Source organism: Marmota marmota, unplaced genomic scaffold (assembly GCF_001458135.2).
Source record: "Marmota marmota marmota unplaced genomic scaffold, marMar, whole genome shotgun sequence".
Classification (NCBI taxonomy): domain Eukaryota; kingdom Metazoa; phylum Chordata; class Mammalia; order Rodentia; family Sciuridae; genus Marmota; species Marmota marmota.
In genome coordinates this window covers 20,268,420-20,277,661 of record NW_025999913.1, presented here as the reverse complement: position 1 = coordinate 20,277,661, position 9,242 = coordinate 20,268,420, and positions in this window count along the sequence as shown.

Genomic DNA, 9,242 nt, shown 5'->3' with positions numbered 1-9,242 from the left:
CCCTGGTCCTTGAGCAAGGTCACCTTACATGCAATGACACTGCAAATGACCTGGGTCATGCCATGCGTCATTCTTACTTAGCAATGGCCCTCAGCGCATATATATATATATATATATATATATATATATATATATATATATATATAGAGAGAGAGAGAGAGAGAGAGAGAGGTATATACAATTTCTCCATGTTTAGTGTGGTAAAATATTTTTATATGTTAAACCAACCTTGAATTATAAAACAAGCTTTATGTGGTCATAATAGATTATTCTTGTAATGTATGGCTGGATTTTATTTGATGAAATCTCATTTAGGATTTTATATCCCAATTCCAGGGATCCTCATGAATAGCTAGCCCCTTGTGAATCTGAGCTTCCCTAACTGGTATAAATCACAACCTGTCTGTCTAGGCATGGTGCTAGGCTTTTGGGGTCCCCCATATTCAGACCTGGGTGGGTACTTTACTTTACAATAAGCACCCCCTTCTTTGTTTTAACCTGACTCATATTAAATTCTTTCCTGTGATGTAGTCAGGAATCTGAAAAGGTTTGACAAGAGGTTTCCTCTGTCTCTAGAAACCTCAAGCCCCCTCTAGGACATGGTTTCTTTTTGCCCCAGTAGTCCTTCTGTGTGAGCCAAGCCAGTCTCAGTAGCACATGATTTAAAAAAAAAAATGACATAAAAAATGCAGTGTCTTCCAGCTTGCCACAGAGTGGTCCCCATTCTCTGGGATTCTAACTCATGTCCTCATCATGGCTTCCCTGACCTTTCAATGTCTTCAACAAGGTGAATTTTAAAATTCAGATTCATCTAGCTATCTTTGATGTATAGTAGTGTCAGGATTCTGTAATTTTGTTCTATGTAATTTTACTCAGAAGATTAGAAGTTGAGCTCAAATTTCATAACAAGGGCTTGAATTTGGGACCCCATCTTAAAAGCTTTAAGCACTGCCTGTACTCACATTAACTATGGAATCCTTGGTCTATTAAGGAAGACTAGATTCTGGAGGGTGTTATTAGAACCCACTGATCCTAACAGAATTACTTCCTACACTGTTTTACACACACACACACACACACACACACACACACACACACAGTGATCATAACTATTTGAAAACTGTGAAATACCATGGCTTAGTGTCTTTGCACTTACAAAACCAATGTCTCCTCCTTGTAGATTAGAATGCTGTTGTAAAGCCAGGCCCAGTGGCACATGATTGTGGTCCCAGCTACTGTAAAGGCTGAGGCAGGAGGAGCTCTTGGGCCCAGGAGTTTGAGGTTAGCCTGGGCAGTAGAGAACCCAGCTCAAGGGAAAAAAAAGAAAATCCAGTAGGTCTAAAGCACACATCAAGTGCTGAGCGCGATGCCTGAAGCCCAGGAGTGCATCTGATTCAAACTGCAACAGATGGAGCTCCTACCAGGCCCTGAAGCACATGCTAGTGATCACCAGTGGAGGAAGAAACAGGGGCACTGCCAAAGAGGAACAAAAACATAAAAGGGTCTTCAGAATTAGCACACCTCCATGCTAGGTGAAAGAAGAGAGCAAAGGCCTCCATTCCGAATGACACACTTCTGTGAAATTATAGAAAAATAAACACTGTGCTGCATTAAGAAGACCCTCATGTCCAAGACAGGGTGGAGTGACAACGTAGATTGCATCAGCGATGCAAGCACAGCAGCAGAGGTCAGAGTAATGCAACAGTGGGCTTTGTGGGTAGAAGGTGGCCATAAACCAAGGAATGTGGGCGGCCTTTGGAGCTGGAAAGAGCAAGAAAATGAAATCTCCCCCTGGAACTCCCAGAAGGAATAAAGCCCTGCCAACATCTTAATTTTAGCCTCTTGAGAGCCATTTTGGCCACCTGACCCACAGAGCTGTAAAACAACACTTTTTTAGCCACTAAATTGGTGCTAATTTGTTAACAGCAGCAATAGGAAACTAATACAGTTGCCAAAATTCACCAAATTTTTCTCTTAAAACAGGTGAATTTTACTGCATACAAATATCGCAGTAGGGAAAGAACCATTAGGAAGGTGCACTGCAGCTTTTGAACAAGTCCGCAGAGTTGGTATCATCACCTACTGCAGAGCCAGCCCTCCAGCCAAGGCACGGATAGTGCGGATTATCTCAGCCCTGGCTGGTCAGAGGTTCCTGCAGAAACAGGAGCAACCCCAGAGGCAACTCTGTGCCTCTGGACGTTTACTCCCGCGGTCCTCAGCACCGGTCCTCAGCACCGCGTGGTCAGTCTGTAATGTCATTAATATCACGTCAGGTTCACTGAAGAAGCTCTTCTGTTGAAACATAAGCAATGCAGGATTGTTCCTCCTCTTCCCTGCTGTGCTTCTGGGCATGGCTCCCACATCCAGGCTGGACTCACCCTTGCCATAGGTGTCTGAGATCCCTGTAATTCCTCCAGGCCTCTGCTCAGGAGTCAGCCACTCAGAGAAACTGATTTTGACAACCTTATATAAGATAGCACCTAACACAGACTCTGGCGTCTTCTATACATGTTCATTTATTTTTTCTTCCCCACAGAACTTATCAACACATAACCTAATTACATACTTAGGTATGAACGTACATGTGCATTGGTTCTGAGGACGGAACCCAGGCATGCTCTACCACTGAGCTACATCCCCTTTTAGCTTTTATTTTGAGACAGGCCCTTGCTAAGTTGCTGAGACTGGCCTTGAACTTGCAACCCTCCTGCCTCAGCCTCCCAATGGCTGTCATGCAACACAACACCAATTATGTATTATTTGTAATTGTTCATTTTTTACCTCTTTCTGCTAGGACTTAGGCTCCAGAGAGCCAAGGCTTCCTCTTTTGTCCTTTCCTGCTGTAACTTCAGTACCTAGGATGGATGTGGCAAGAGTGACTACACTGAGGTGAAGAGCACAGGAGGAGAATGGATTTGAGGTTGGTGATCTTCCTACCTGTTGATCTCACAGACCTGTGGGGATTTCCAGTGAGAGATGTCCGGCAATCAGCAAGACACTCGATTCCTACACACATGAAGGAAATATTATAGTCATGATGGGTATTTGTAGAGTTGGTTAGTAAGGGAGTGAATATGATTTAAGGGCTGCCTTGAATGGGCTAAGGAATGTGCAGATAGGTGATGAAACAATATGCAGGGGCGTGTTTCTGGGCATGTTCACAAGGGTGTTTCCATTCAGCAGACAGAGTGAAGATTTGTCCTCCAAACATGCTCAGGTATCACCACCAGTTGAAGGCTCCAGACAGAAGAGAAGGGCAGAGGGCGGACTTGCTATCCTGGGCTGGAATAGTGGGCTTTTCGACTCAGCCATTCGCTCTCCAAGTGCCTGGCCTTCCAGCCCCTGCCCCTCCTTAGGCCTGGGAGATAGGCTGACCTGCAGCACCAGCTTCCCTGTACTGAAGATTGAACCCAGGGCCCCGGGCACTGCTGGACCACCACTGAGCCGCACTCCCTGCCCTTTTGAGGGGCGTCACTGGGAGTTTAACTCAGGGGCACTCTACCACTGAGATACATCCCGAGTCCTTTAATTCTTTATGTTTATTTTGAAACAGGAGCTCACTAAGTTTCTTAGGGCCTCTAGAACTTGCTAAGACTGACCTCAAACTTGTGATCCTTTTGCCTTAGCCTCCCCAGTGACTCGGATTACAGGTGTGCCCCACCATGCCTGACTCTTTCCTGGTTCTTCAGCTTGCAGAGGGAAGATGAGTTTTCTTGGTCTTGTGAGCACTTATAAGCCAACTACCTAACAAATTCCTTTATATCCCTCATATTTCATTGGTTTGCTTCTCTGTAGAGTCCTGACAAACCCAGATTTTTGTTACCAGTAGTGAAAATAGAAAAAACAATCTTAAGGAAAAGATTTCTGACTTGGTTTTGAGATTTCTGGAATTGACTCTCTGATCTGACTAGACTTAAATATTTCTGGTTATAAAGAGAACACTGATAGTCCATGATGTAGACTGTTATAAGGATCTGCAAATATCTGCCTGGAGAATATGATAACTATCTGTAAGAGTCCAGAAGCTAAGTCACTCCATGAAGGACACTTGGAACTTTGGGGAAAACTAAAGACGTGTGACATAGGCTTCTACATTGCTGGACAGTGTGAAAGAAAAGGGTGAGGAGCTCAAGGATTAGAATTCCTCAAGGCCTGAGGGCTCCTGGTATACCTGAGGGAGCCTCATTTCCTGTTACTGTGAGGCTGAAATTGCTGACAACCAAACACAAGTGCTCATCCTGTGATCAACTGAATCGCAACGCAAGTCGAAAGCTAGCCGCACAGGTATCTATGTTGAAGTGGTGCATTAAGGGTAAAATATGGGATCTCTATGGGGGCGAAGTGGGGAGCTGTGTGGAAAGATCCTGAAAGACCTGGGACATTGAATCTAGATTCCAAGAATCATTTTCTGTCCGTGGAAAAGGCCTCCCTACTCAGCAGAAGTGTCCACAACCCCAGGGAAGGTGCCTCCCAAAGCCAGTGGTATCAAACCCGGTGGAGCAGGGCTCACCACAGCAGGGCAGGGCATTGCCCCAAGTGACAGTATTGTCAGGAGGGCTAAAGGCCCAAGGCCAACCAATGGGCTACTTTTGAACTTATACCCCATTTTCTACTTCTGACTTGTTAAGTTGGAAAAATTCTCACCTCCTTATCATGAGGACCCTCCAAATGATAGTGGAACTCTTTACAGCATTTTCGCAACCCAATGACCCGTGTGGGCTGATAGACAAGCCACGCACTATATAATGATGCCTGAAGAGATGATTTGTTTTAAATAAGGTTAAGGAGGAATCCTAGATCCTCCGCCAGGCTGACCCTCTAAGGTCCTCTGATCTGAGAAATACAGTACTCCTGACAGATCCAGTTTGGTACCTGAATGACAACAGTGATGTTTGACTGAACCACTATTGCAAGTTTCTTGTCAGGTTCCTATGGGGTGAGGGCACCCAAGCCAATAAGCTTAGGTAAATACAACAGTTACAATAGGGGGAGAATGACTACCCCTTTGCCAGGTTAGAAAGAACTTATCAAACTTCCAGGCAATATGCTGGCTTATACCCAGAAGCCCCCAGATATACAAATTTTCCATATTATGACCTTCATTGGGCAGAATGCCCTTGGCATTAGGAGGAAATTACAGAAAATCAAGGTGGCTGTGGGCATGACCTTCTCAGGTGATAGACATGGCCTATAAGGTCTATAATGACAGAGCAATAAAAAGGGCTGAACAAAGCCAGGCAGGGTGGCACATACCTGTAATGCCAGCCACTAGGAAGGCTGAGGCAGGAGGATCGTGAGTTCAAAGCCAGCCTTAGCAACTTGGTGAGACCTCAAGCAACTCTGTGAGATCCTGTCTCTAAATAAAAAAGGGCTGGGGATGTGGCTCAGTGGTTGAGCACCTCTCAGTTCAATACTTGGTACTGGGGAAAAAAATTTTAATAAAATTAAAAAAAAAAAAAAAAGCTGAACAAGACACCATCTTCATCCAAAATGCCCAGGATGGAAACCTGGGACTGGAGGTCCTACCCTAGAGGGAAGAGGCCCTTGTAGAAGATCCATGTGCATGCTGTGATGAGAATGGGTACTGGAATGAAAAGAAGGGTTCAGCTCGGTAAAGAGCCAAAGCATCAGAAGGCAGAGGTCGAGAGGACCCTGCCAAGGACTGGGGGGCCTCTCAGAGCTCCTGCACTATTTCCCCACAAGGGGCCCTGGTGCACTTGCCCACCTACTTCCTAACCAACCCAGGGGTGCCACCCCTCTAACGCAAAGGACCAGTACCCTGTGCCCATGACAGGAGCAGCAGGACAGCCCAGCAGCAGACTTCCCTGCCACCTCTGGAGAGCAGCCTGGGGGCCAGCTCTTGACTCAAGCTTTCTGTGTGCACTGGGAGTCCAATGCCCCTGCGGGGAGACACCTGCTCTGCAAACTCAAAGGGTAAGCATCTCCCCAGAGAAGCAGCCAATGCCGGTGGAAGAGCCACCTGGACAGCACTTTATCATCAGCTGACATGAGTCCAGGAGAAGCCTCCAGAGGGGGTCAATGCTTCTGAGATCCTGCAACCTGTCAACCAGGCAGTCAGGGGCCACAGGACTCCACCCAGTGTGGTAAGGTTATTTTAAAAGAAGGCACTCCCTGCTTAAAGCAATACTCAGTGACAGGAGGCACTCAAAGGAATCCAACACATACTTAAAAAAAAATGTAATGCCATTTGATCCAGCCCTGACAGTCATCTTTTAATACTACAAATGGAAAAATAAAAATCTGAGGAGTATCATTTTGTTCAAGACTGATGAACTCTTAATGACATTGTCCCTACAGCGCCTAGTCGTTATACCCTTCCAAGTGCTTTGCCAGCAGAGTGTAGATGGCTCACTGTTCTTGATCTAGAAGATGCTTCTTTTGCATCCTACTCAAAGGGGAGTCACAATTACTTTTTGCCTTTGAATGGACAGATCCTCCATCAAAACCCACCTTCCATACTATTGGGCACTACTGTCTCTGCGATTCAAAAACTTACCCATGATTTCTGGAGAAGTATTGGCTAAAGATTGGCTCAACTGGGAGTACTGCTCCAGTCTGTAGAAGATACGTAGATCACCAATCCTGCTTATGAGCTCTGCCTAGAAAACACCATTCGGACTCAGTCACCTGACCAAGTGAAGTTACTAGGTACAAATTTACAAGGAAGAAGTTGTTTATCTGGGGTTTCAGTCACAGAAGGCTGATAAAGACTACAGACTAGCAGAGTGTTAGAGTCTGTAAACAAGTCAAAATAACACCTGGCATTTTGCCAGGGGAATGTTAGAGTTCCTAAACAAGTCTGGAAGGTGCCTGGCAAAATGCCAGAGGGAATGGTTTGAGAAGTAACAAAAGCAAGCCATTAAGTGTGGAGATTCCTTATTGGTTGACTGGTGTATCTAGTTTATGCTAATTAGATAAGCTGTGTGGAATGTATAAATACTGCTCCTGTCCTGCAATAAACGGCTCCCACTCCTGCTGTATCAACGTACACAAGTTATTCGTCACCCCCCGGTTATTTTGCTGCAGCCGGACTGCGGCAGCAGAGAAAAGGCCATTGCCAGCCTTCAGGTCCCTGGACCTGCAAACAATTATGAGGATTCCTGGGGAGATGGGCTACTGCAGGACATGGATATCTAATCTGCAGCTTATAGCTAAGCTCCTATATGAGCCTTTAATTGGGATAGAACTTGAGCCCTTAATTTGGACAACAGAGTGTCACACTGCCTCTAAATCTCTCAAAGACCAACTGATGTCCCAGCGCTGATTCCACCTGATTTTTAAAAAGTCATTCACACTGTATGTGCATGAGTGACAAGGAATTGGGCTGCAAGTTCTCACTTGGTTGCTGAGGGAAATTCTAAATTCTCAAAGCAGTTAGCCCACAGGGCCAAAGGACAGCCTCCTTGTCTGCAGGTAGTAGCTGCCACTTGTGGTGTGCTAACGGAAGCTGAGGAATTTACATTTGGCTGCCAGTCTTGTCTATGTGCCACACCAGGTCTTAACCCTGCTGGAACAAAGGGGCAGACACTGGCTAAACCCAGCCACCCTGCTGCCCACAGGTCCTGAGCCCCCAACCTCATACCATAAATATGTGGAAGTTTCTTTTCTTTTGGTACCCAGGATTGAACTCGGGGGCACTCAACCACTGAGCCACATCCACAGCCTTATTTTTTAATTTTACTTAGAGACAGGGTCTCACTGAGGTGCTCAGTGCCTCGCTGTTGCTGAGGCTGGCTTTGAAGTCATGATCCCCCGGCCTCAGCCTCCCAAGTCACTGGGATTACAGGTGTGCACCACTGTGCCCGGCCTTCATGGAAGTTCTTACTGCTGTCTTTGCCAGCCGTCTAGGTCTGATGGGTCAGCCACAATTGACTGGAAATTCTGCACAGATGGAAGCCGCTTCATGGACAAGGGAAAATGCCACGCTGGGTATGCAGTTGTGACTTCAGGGAGTCAAACCCCTCCCCCCAGGGTTTATCTGCTCAAAAGGCAAGTTTTCAAAAGGTAAAAAAAGCTAACCAAGGCTGGGGATGTGGCTCAAGCGGTAGCGCGCTCCCCTGGCATGCGTGCGGCCCGAGTTCGATCCTCAGCACCACATACAAACAAACATGTTGTGCCCGCCGAGAACTAAATATTAAAAAATTCTCTCTCTCTCTCTCTCTCTCTCTCTCTTAAAAAAAAAAAAAAAAAGCTAACCAATCCAAAATACGGTCCTTTCCCACAAGGCTTGTGGAAAGAGGGCTCCTTTCCTCTAGGAGTGAGGAAAGCATCCTCAGGAGATAAGCAGTCTCTTGGAGGCTGTCCTCAAGCCAAGCAGTGACCACCACATACTGCCCCTGACATCCAAAAGGAGACCCCATAATCACCCACAGCCATCACCTGGCTGACCAGGCTGCCAAATGGCACGCAGTGGCACCCAGATCCATGCTCTTGGCACCCTAATGACAAATTTGACTTGACTTCTTTCTCTCCTGAACATTCAGAAACAGATGAGAGGAAAGCCCGAGAGTGGGGCTTTGAAGACAGGGCCTTCCCCTCACTGGGAGACAAGTGCTCACGGAGTCATCCTCCTGCCCCCTGAGTGTCTGCTGGAGCGGAGTGTATTCATCAGGGTGTCACTGTAAGTGAGATGTGTTCACTGAACTTTTTTAGACCATACCTCAGAGGCCAGGACTGTGTCAAGCAATAAAGAGGTGACACAAAGATGTCACTGTGTGCCAAGAACAACCCCAAACAGGAAGGCTGCCAAGAGCCCAGGCCACAGTGGGCCATGACCCTTGAAGATCAGCAGGTGGGCTTCACCCAGATGCCTGGGGCTGCTGGAAACATCAAGTGCTACTGGCATTGGTTGACACCTCTTCCAGTGGGGTCGAGGCCTATCCCACTGGGACAGAAAAGGCCTCGGAAGTGGCTCGGGCTCTACTGAAGGCCATTATCTCCAGGGCAACACACTGACTCCACGCAGTGATCAGAGCCCTGCCTTTTTCTCTGAGGTAATGCAGCTAGTGGATAGCGCTCTAGGAATCCACTGGAGACACCTGCTGTCTCAGAACTCAGTGGACAGGTGAGACAAAGATGAACCATACTCTAGAAAAAGCTCCAGCCAAAACCTGTCAAGAGGCCGGCTGAACACAGGGAAAGGTGCTGCCTGTGGTCCTTCCCTGCATTAGAGTGGCCCCTAGACACAGGCTACGGATTGGACCCTGCTGAGATGACACAGG